Below are 10,927 nucleotides of genomic sequence, written 5' to 3'. Positions count from 1 at the left end.
CACCCGTCACCAGCCACCCCCGTGTGGCGTAACCCCAATGGGAGAGATAGAGGCTTCCCACGGGCTCCTCTGGGGTTCCTGCCATGCCCTCCTTCTCAATTGTAATGGTAAATGGATACGTGCAGGAACCTTAGCCTGAGAGAGTCATGGTGACTGGGGTCCCAGGCCTTCATGCCACCAGGTGAGCCCCGAGACCAGCAGACGTTCCAGCCGAGGGGAGAGGAATCTGACTGAGGTCAAGGCCGGGGGACCCCCACCAAGACCATGGGTTGCACCTGGAGACTGGCTTCAGTTCATCCACTAACCTTGCTCTTCTAAGCCCCCCCAAAAAGATGGTTACCAGAATCCTGAAGGAGCCACTCCCCAGGGGTATAGAAAGGAGGGAACTACAAGGGTAGGATGGGCTGGACGTGGAGGTGCAGCGCCCAGATCCCCCTGAACAAAGGACATGAGGCCTCCAGCTGTCACCCCTTCATGGGGCACCCGCACCCGGCTGCAGAGACCAGCCTGAGCCAAGAGCTCCCCCTTCTCAGAGCAGCCCGCAGCAAGCGACAGATGTGGGCAGGAGTGTGAAGGCCCAGCCTGGGCCATGTAGAGGGCAGGGCCGGCTGGGGTTCTGTGAAGCCTGCATCCTGGCTGGACTTCCTCCTCTGCCCAGTCCTGCTGCCTCCCCCGCCCTCCCACAGGTATTTATCCCTAATCAACGCCCTGCCCGTCAACCTCCAGCTCAGTGTCTGCTTCCTGAGGGGCCACCCTGCACAGAACGGCAGATGGGAACCCTACCTGAGCAGCTACACTTTGACCAGTTTTGGATCTCGGGGTGCTGTCTTACTCCATTAGGGCTTCTATGACAAAAAAACCCACAGACTGGGTGGCTTACACACATTTATTTCTCACAGTTCTGGAGACTGAGACATCCAAGGTCAAGGTGTCAACAGATTCAGCATCTGCTGAGGGCCCACTGCCTGGTTCACAGACGGCTGCCTTCTTGCTGTGTCCTCAAGCGACGGAAGGGGCAGGACAGTGCTCTGGGGCCTTTTCTGTAAAGACACTAATCCCATTTGCCTCCCAGACACCCCACTTCCTAATACCGTCACACTGGGCATGAGGGCTTCAATGCATGGATTTGGGGGGACACAAACATCAGTCCTATTGCAGGTGCTGTGTTAAGCTGCCTTTTTCAAAGGGATCCACGGCTGAATATTAGAAAGCTACGAAAGCCGTTGCATTGCACAGCTCTTTCTTCTAAATGCAGCATTCCCAAAGAGAGCTGAAAAGAAGCAAGAAGAGGATGAAAAACATGGCAAAAACCAGATGGAGAAGAAGAGGAAGACGTCTGGGTCCCTCAGTCCAGCACGAGGTCCTGGGTGGTGCCCAGTTTCCTCTCTGCCCTTCCTCCCACCTTGTCTCACACACACACACACACACACACACACACACACACACACACACACACACACTTTCTCTTTTTTTTGGCTGCACCGAGTGGCTTGCGGGTTCTTAGTTCCCCAGCCAGGGATTGAACCTGTGCCCCATGCAGTTGGAAGTGCGGAGCCCTCACCCCTGGACCGCCAGGGAACTCCCACACACAAACTTTCGGCATTCCACTAGACTGGAGCCCCTTGGGGCAGGGACGGTGCCCATTTCTCTGCGTAGCACAGGTGGGGCTCAGGCAGGGCACGTGGCATCTGCTCAGTACATGTTTGTTGAGTGATGTGTAAGGGCTCTTAGGTGGTTTGTGCACGAGCATCGTTTAGCTCGTAGGTCCACCTTTATTTCTATCGCTCTAGCTATAGAATAAGTCTTGAAGTCAGGTAAAATGCTTTCTCCTACTTTATTCTTCGTTTTCGAAATTACTGTTGATATTCTAGTTCTTTTGCTTTTTCATATAAATTTTTGAATAATCTTGCCTATATCTACAAAATTCTTGTTGCAATTTCCATAGGAGTTGTGTTAAACCTCTTTATCAATTCAGGGAGAATTCACCTCTTTACTATGTTGTCTGCCAGCATGAACACAGCCTGTCTCTCCATTTATTTAGATCATCTTTGATTTATTCCATCAGTACTTTGTAGCTTTCAGCATACAATTCTTTACAAGTTTTGATAGATTTACCAAGTATTTTTCTGAGCATTTATAAATGGTATTGTATTTTTGTGTTTCTATTTCCATGTGTTTATTACTAGGTTATAGAAATGCAATTGATTTTTGTATGTTTATCTTGTCTCCTATGACTTTATTGAGCTCACTTACTGGTTCTAGAAGTTTTACTGTAGATTTCCTGAAATTTTCTATGTAAACCATGATGTCATCTGCAGATATGCTTATTTTGATTATTCCCTTCTATTTATAGTACATGATCCTAATTTTCCATTTATAATGATAGTGCAATGTTTTTATGCACACCTCTATATATAAAGCAGATAACCAACAAGAATCTACTGTATAGCACAGGGAACTATACTCAATATTTTGTAATAACCTGTAAGGGAAAAGAATCTGAAAAAAGAAAAAATATATATATAAATATATTTATAAATATATTTATATATATATAAATTGAATATATATATATATAGCTGAATCACTTTGCTATACACCTGAAACTAACACGACATTGTAAATCAACTATAGTTCAATAAAAACATTTCTAAATAGTGTAATGTTTCCATTTTAAACAAATTTATATAGAAAAAAGTGAATTGGTTTAAATAAAAATATTAAATAGTCATAGAGGAAGTGCACAGATAGGGCAAAAATTGTGATGTGTGACATGGCTTGAGAAACCCTGTTTTATAGCACATAACGCTCACACGAACTCTGCCAGGCAGGTTTACATGAGGAAATGGAGGCTAAGAGAGAAGAAGCAAGTCGTCTAGGATCACACAGAAAGCAAGAGTCGGGGATGGGCTGCTCCGTCTCCTCCCTGGCCGTGGAAGGAAAAAAGGGGTGGAGTATCAGGGGTGGACCAGGAGGGCTAGGAGGGAGCATATAGGAAGAGAAGATGTTATTATTGCTGGTGTTAGTTGGGTGTGGGCCTTAAATTTATGGCACTAACTCCTAAAAAACCCAGGAGTTGGCCAGTGAGGCCAGCTGTAGGTAAAGACGCTGAAAGAAGTCTTTCACAAGCAGTTGCAGAATCCAGAGGGTCTTCACCAGCGTATCTGCTGCACCAAAGCCCTTCTAGACACTCACCCTCGCTCCTCTCTCCATTGGCCATCCCAGTTAACTTTGACACCAACAGCCTTATCAGATCTAAGAAAAATCTCTCCCTCCAGCTAGATGATTCATGACATCACTCCCCTCCGGGGAAGCTGGTAATATGACCTTCCATTTGATGAAGGAGGAGGATTCACTTTGATGGTCTGGCCCCTGCTAATGTGTGTTTAGACAGAGCAGGACGATCAATATTGAAGAGAGGATGCTGATTTGACTCACCGGAGTTGAGGTAAGGACGCTGCCTCCCCATCCATTTTTATAAATCACTTTAAGGGCCTATCGATCTTTCCCTGGGCACCAAGGGGCACGAACCCCTGGGGCAGCAGCCTGTCAGGCCCCTTAACCCTTTCTGATGTCCCCGCTGCTGGCAGGAGCCATCAGCTAGTAACCTGCCCTGGGACAGCAGCTGGCTTGAGACTGGGGCTGAGATGCCCCCTTCTGGGCCCAAAGCCTAGCTGAACCAATTCCCAAGTGTTGCTTTCAAAGCACGTGGGAAATAAGGAAGTGCCCTTCACCCCCCCACACACACATGCATACACACATGCACATTCACGAATGCACACACACTTACACACACCCTTTCAGACACACATACAGAGACCCGTGTAAACCTGGATACCAAGCTAAAACAAAGGCATGAAGCTTCTAGGCAAGCACTAGGCCTGTAACCGTTCCTGAACACCAAAAACAAGGACCATTCAGCGTCTCTCCAAATGGATTCATTTTGACCTGATTCCACCCCTTGGGAAGATGGGAGAAGGAGGCGTAATGGATTTTGCTCTGGGCCACCCCAAATTTCAGGGACAACTTTCGCATGGCTCACCCCTGCCTCTGCCCAGAGATGTCACCCGTACACCTAACGGTTCTCAGCCGAAACGCTACCGAGCACAGGCGCACCATGGGGATAGCTCTGGAGATGTCCCAAGTTGTTATTGAAAATAATAATTTACAAGAGGATTGGGGGGTATTTTTATAACTTAGAGCAGAATTCGTCCCTGGAGTAGCCTCACTACCCAGTATTTGAATCCCAAGCTGCTTTCTTGATTTGGGAATTGCTCACCCCCGTGGCCTGACATCTCTCTATCATGACCACGCCCCGTGGTCCTTCATCACTTCAGTGAGAATTGTAGCATCAGTGGGGTTGGGCTCTGCATAGGACCGTGGAGGGATGGGGTCCAACGAGCAACTGGGGTGCGGGTGTGGGTGCTGGAAGGTTAGTGCTGCAGCAAGGGGGCCCCTACGGAGAGCTTCCATCGTCCTCAGTGAAGGCCGATCTTGGGTGGCCTCTGAGAGGTCCTCTGCTGGCCCTACCATGGCCCAGTGGACACTTCTCAGGGGTCAGGGTCAAGGGTGCTCCAGGGAAGAGGAAGCAGGTGGTGGGCGGTAGGGGGAGTGGTGACATGCTCTGCCCTCGCACTAACCTTGAAGATGTCTCCATCTTTACCTAAATCGTAAGCAGCTCCACCACTTTTATGGAACTGAAACCAAAACTTCCAACACGAAGAGAATCAGATACTGCTACTTCCATAGGAAAGAGAAGCGGGGAGTGAAAGGAGGGAGGTTCTTGCCTGCCACCCCCTCCACTTCTCAGCCCCTTTGCCCCTCACTGCTCCTCCCGCTCCGTTCTCGGCCCCTCCAGGCCACCCTCTCCAATGTGACAAATGGGATGGTCTTCCCAAGGCACCAAGAGACCATGTCACCTTCCCACTTTAAAAGCTCAGTCTCCACCACTAAGAGGAAAAATTCAGCCCTCTTTCGCTAGCTTTCAAGATCCTTTAGAGTCTGGCCCCGGGGTGGGGGGGTTTCTCCACCACAGACCCCACCCTTCCCAAATACGGCATCCCACAGGGCCCCCGCGGGTGCTCTCCCCACCTCCTCGCATTCCTTCACGTTCCTGCAATCATCACCACCCAATTCAGGTGGAGTAACGGAGGTCCAAAGAGGCTGCGTTGTCCTCCGAGGTCACACACTCGTAAGCCGAAGAAGACCGCAGCTTTTCCGCCCGGGGGGAAAGGGGCAGATGTTCAGGGCTTGATGCATTTTCTCTGCCCCCTTGCAACCAGGGCGGGGCAGAGGCAGCAACGCCCGAGGGTCCCAGGCAGCTCCGGTTCCTCCCCAGCTTCCCCCTCTTCCCACTGGGCGTCCTCTGATGGGTCCCTGAACCTCTCTGGGCTCTTAATCTGTAAAGTGGAGCTAAAAGCACAGCCTGGGATGACTAGCAAGATTACTCTGGTGGACAAATGTCAATTCCAGGATCCCTTGTTAAATGTGTAGTGACCACCAATAACCTCATCCCGTCAGCCAGATGTCACCACTTGGGAGGTGGGAGGAAAGTGTGCAGGGGCTTGATCTGAGCCACCCCAGATTTCAGGGAGAGCTCTGATCTGGAAGCCCCTGGGACATCCTTGAGTCTCCACCCCGTAGGATTAGAAAAAAAAAAAAAAAAAGAAACTGCTACCGTGTTCACAGCAGCATTCTTCACACTAGCCAAAATGTGGAAGCAACGCAAGTGTCCATCCTTGAGTCTCCACGCCACTACGTGCATGCCTGCTGGAAACCAGGAGATCTGTGATCAACGCGTGGGCCGGGGAGATGAGAGTGAAGGATGAGGCTGAGAAAGAGCTGAGAAACACCGCTGTGGGCCACGTTCTCGCAGAGGAGTGCTGATCTGGACAGTCATTTGCTTATAGGAGAATCTACCCGTACCTTGCTGTGTGACATGGGTGAGTTCCTGAACTTCTCTGAACCTCAGTTCCTACAGCTATACAACCAGTACATTGAGCTAACCTCTTAGATCTTTCCAGGCATTAAAAGTCCATGAAGTATCCCCTCCTCTCCCCAACACTGCCATGAGACACCCTGGGGCATGTCATTGCTCCAATTTTCAACGTGGGCAAACATTTTCACCTGAGACTCCGTGCAACACATTGTTCCCAAGTTTGCAGAATGAGGGAGGGGTTGGGCCAGGAGCAGAACCGGCTCCATCTGCCTCCAGGGTGGTGCCCGGCCACGGCCCCAGGGAGCCCTGTCCTCCCTCTCTGCAGGCACTGGCCTGAACCGGCTGGCTGGGCCCCCAAGCCTCCCATGCTGGTGGGATGGCCGCCAGACACAGCCCGTGTGTCCTCCACGGCAGCGGCCCTTGCCAAGCGGCCCTGCCCAGACCGCACGAGGAGCTGGCCGCAGCCTGCCAGCCTGTTTCTCATTTAGAGCGAACCCCGGCTGCAGCCCAGACATTCCAGAGGGGACATCCAGACGCCAATCCTGCCCAGGGCTTGGGAAACCGGGCTGCAGGCAGCCCCGTGGTCAGAACGCATCACAATGTTTTTCCCTTCCCTGTCGGCATTTTTTAAGTTCCTTAATCCCTCCAGGAGTCTGGTCCACTCTTTGGGGGTGCTGACCTTGGCATTCGAGGCCCCCAGGGCCAATACTGAAAATGACGAGTCAGACCAGGCTGGACTCCTCTTGTGTCCCGTGCTCTCCTGGGTCAGCCCTCCTCTGCATCTGTGCTCAGGCTGGTCTCCAACCTCCTGAGACAGGCTTACCTCCAGCTGGGAGTCCAGAATCTTCCAGGGAGAGGAGGCCCTGGAACAATAGAATTGCCATTAATTACATGTCAGCTGCGGGCTGAAGAGAGGTCCCCTCACCCCATCCCGGGATGGTGCAGGTGGAATGGCTCTAGCTGTCCCTGGAAGAGTCCTACCCTTCAAAAAGCCTTGAGTGAGTTAATTATAGATGGCCTCCTAATGACGGCAGTAGCGCTCCTGAATTCCACCAAAGTGACAATTTGCCATCAACATAGAGACGGCTGCCCGTGCTGCTGGCCAGCCGGACATCTGGGCGAGAGGCCCCTCCTTCTCCTGCCGCCTCCTCCACCTCCTGCCCAGCTCCTGGATTATCCCTGCTTGGCTTGTTAGTCAAAATAAATTCTTTCTCCTGTGAGGGCTGCCATGTCAGCCCCAAAGGTAAGGCTTTTTCCTTTTTCCCTTATCTTTTTCTAACTCTGATTTATAAACCCCCTGATAATGGGACCAGGAGATTTAAAAAAAGAAAAAGGGGGCTTCCCTGGAGGTGCAGTGGTTGAGAGTCCGCCTGCCGATGCGGGGGACGCGGGTTCGTGCCCCGGTCCGGGAAGATCCCACGTGCTGCGGAGCGGCTGGGCCCGTGAGCCATGGCCGCTGAGTCTGCGCGTCCGGAGCCTGTGCGCCGCAACGGGAGAGGCCACAGCAGTGAGAGTCCCGCCTACCGCAAAAAAACAAACAAACAAACAAAAAAACCAGTTCCCATAGTATAGTGGGTCCTCAAAAACTCATAGAATCCAGTGATTCCACTTCTGGGTATGCACCCAGAGGAGCTGAAAGCAGGGACTCAAATAGATATTCGTGCATCGTGTTCACAGCAGCATTCTTCACACTAGCCAAAATGTGGAAGCAACCCAAGTGTCCGTTGACAGATGAATGGTCTATTCATACAATGGAATATTATTCAGCCTTAAAAAGGAACGAAATTCTGAACATGCTGCAGCATGGATGAAACATGAAGACATCATGCTAAATGAAATAATCCAGTCACAAAAAAACAAATACTGTAGGATTCCACTTATATGAGGTACCCAGAGCAGTCAGATTTGTAGACAGAAAGCAGACGGTGGGTACCAGGGGCTGGAGGGAGGAGGGGAGGGGATTGAGCCCACTTGGGTCCTACATCCCTGCAGCCTGTGGTTTGGTGGGGGGTGGGGGGTTCCAGTGCTCCGACTGGCCGGGACTGGGTCCCGTGCCCACCCTCGGAGCTGGGGGTGGGGTCGGCCTCGGTCAACCCCCCTGGCCCAGAGGCAGTTAAGGGGAAGGGCAGCTGGGCTGATGAGAGCATATCCACTTCCCTGGGCCAGTTTGGTGTACTCCCAGGATGCTCTGCGTGTGGGGAAGGGGGGGGTGACTGAAGGGGGGCCATGACCTATGGCCCGGCCTCCTATACCGCCTGCCCCTGCATCTCTCCCGGCTGCCTCGCCCACGGGGCAGTCTCAGGGAGGGGGGTTATGTCATCCTTTATGTACTGAGTGTGTCTTTCCATCCTGCAGAGAGGTACAGAAACGGACGCTCAGAATGAAACCTTGCCAGCTTCCCCTCACTGGTGTCCCCGTGTCAGAGTGTGCTAGCTGCTGTAACACATGACCTCAAAACCTCAGTGGATTAACACAGTGAAGGCTTATTTCTGATTCACATCCAGTCCACTGACGGGAAGGGGGCCTGGCCCGGCTCCAAGCAGCTATCTGCATTCCATCCATCAGGCGGACCCATCACCTCCTCCCCCTGCCCTGGGCCTCAGAGTGTACGCTGGGGTCTGGGGTCTGTCTGCCCCCAGTGAACAAGGAGGAGACACGAGACACACCTGCTCAACCCAGAAGAGGCAGTCACATCTGCTCATCCACCACTAGTGAGAGCCTGGCCCGGGAAGGAGGACCGTCTGTCCTACCTACACCTCCCTGCTCCTTCAACGCTTGCCCTGCCCCCCAGGGCAAAGCCCTCTGTCCTCACAGCTGGACTTGGTCTTTGCCTCTTCCCCACTCGCCTTCCCAGCCTCCCCAACTCACCTACGGTTTCAACGTGATGGTCTGGAGGGCTTTGGCTGTCCCTAAAGGCCTGGCATGATTTGACCTCTAACCCCCAGAACTGCAGGGCTGGTACCTGACCCGCCCGCTTTTGGAAAGGTGTGAGGGTGGAAGGGGAGAGGGCTGGGGAAGGACCAGCGGAAGGAAGGACGGATGCCGAATAAATAATGCCCGCAGCACCTGGGGTGCCTGCTGTTACCCTGCTGGCCTCTGTCCCCTCCCCTCCCCTCCCCCACCTCCTCCTCCACCTCCTCTTTCCAACACTGCCCAGTCAGGACCCTCAAATGGGGACCCAGAAGATACTTACACAACGTGTGGATAATCCAGCTCATTTTGCAGACAGACTGTTAAGTGGGTTACAGCGGTGGGCCCAGACTTGGGGTCCCCTCGCTGCCCTGGGCCCGCCCCCTGGACCAGTTCCCAAGCCCTGGTCCAGGAGAGGAGGGACACAGATAGGAAAGAACCTGCATTCACGGATCGCCTGCTAGGCACCCAAGCCTGTGAAAGTTGTGTTTTGCACCATCTCACTCAGTTTCCGATTCGACGTGACAGGTAACACGGCAGGTCCCTCTGGAGAAGGGAGACATTTAGGTTCAGAGAGGTGAAGAGGGCAGTCGGCTAGCTGTGAGGACAGGGGCAGAGCCAGAGGGAGTCCAGAGCTGCTGTCACTCCCCCCACCCCCCCGTCCCTGCTGTGGATCCAGGAGCACCAACGGCCCTGGACACTAGCTCCAGAGAGCACGCGAGCTGGGCTCATGCAGAGAAAAGCAGGGGAAGGCGGGATGAGAGCCCATCACACAAAGGCTCAGCCTCCAAGAGAGAGGAAAAGGAGAGAAAAAAGAGAAAGCAACGTGGCTACAGCAGAGGCACTGTGAAAGAATAGCTAATGCCACTAGTTAAAAACCCATTTCACGGGCTTCCCTGGTGGCGCAGCAGTTGAGAATCTGCCTGCCAATGCAGGGGACACGGGTTCGAGCCCTGGTCTGGGAGGATCCCACATGCCGCGGAGCAACTGGGCCCGTGAGCCACAACTACTGAGCCTGCGCGTCTGGAGCCTGTGCTCCGCAACAAGAGAGGCCGCGATAGTGAGAGGCCCGCGCACCGCGATGAAGAGTGGCCCCCGCTCGCCGCAACTAGAGAAAGCCCTCGCACAGAAACGAAGACCCAACGCAGCCATAAATAAATAAATTAATTAATAAACTCCTACCCCCAACATCTTCTTAAAAAAAAAAAAAACACCCATTTCCCTGTAAACGTGAATACACCTACTAAAGGTCAAGCCCGTCGGCTGGAGCTGCCACCTCGTGATTTGCACACCTCCCCTCGTTACTCATACAGACTCAGTGGCCTCAGAGGCTCCATAATAATACCTTTCCCAAAACACTCCAGATGAACATTTCTGTTTGAAACTTAAGGAGAATTCTAGGAAGGCTGCAACACATTATATAAGAGGCCAATGATCAGAGGCAAAGCCTTGGCTTCTGCCACCCTCCACCCAGGGCTGAGGCTCTGGTGCCAGGACAAAGCCTGCGGGACGTGGCCACGTGCGGTCAGCGGCAGGAAGGACACGCGAGCAACGTGGCCTGGACTTGAACTGAGGGATTCTGCTCACCCCCTGAGGCCTCCAGGCTGCCTGTGGGAGCTCCAGCCTTCCCTCTGCGGCCACCCAGGTGGTATCCGAGAGCCCGACCCCGCCAGCAGGCGGGCACGTGCCCCCGCTCTGATTCCAGCCCCGAAACTGCTTCAATAAGAGCAGAAAGGGCTCCTGCCTCGGGAAGACAGAGCCTGAAAACTAAAGGCTGCGCTTTGGCTCAAACTGACCTCCTTTTCCCAGGCCTGGGGTGTTCATCACCACGGTTTCTTTCATTTCTCTCAGAGGCTGTGAAGGAAGGTGGTGTAACCGAATCCACCGCACCTCCGGGTTTGTTGAGGGCTCCGTCACTGCTCACCATGGCCGTCACACTGACCCGCATGGGGCTCGCTGGTCTGCAGCCCCTCCCCTCCCATCCAAGTGAGGTCGGGGTGACAGAGAGCCTTCTAAAATCCAGATCTGACCACGTGACACCCCAGCTACAAACACCACCATACTTGCTCAGCCAGGTTC

This window comes from Kogia breviceps, chromosome 3 (genome assembly GCF_026419965.1).
Source record: "Kogia breviceps isolate mKogBre1 chromosome 3, mKogBre1 haplotype 1, whole genome shotgun sequence".
NCBI classification, from domain to species: Eukaryota; Metazoa; Chordata; class Mammalia; order Artiodactyla; family Physeteridae; genus Kogia; species Kogia breviceps.
The sequence above is the reverse complement of the archived record's forward strand: the minus strand, read 5'-3'. Positions refer to the sequence as shown.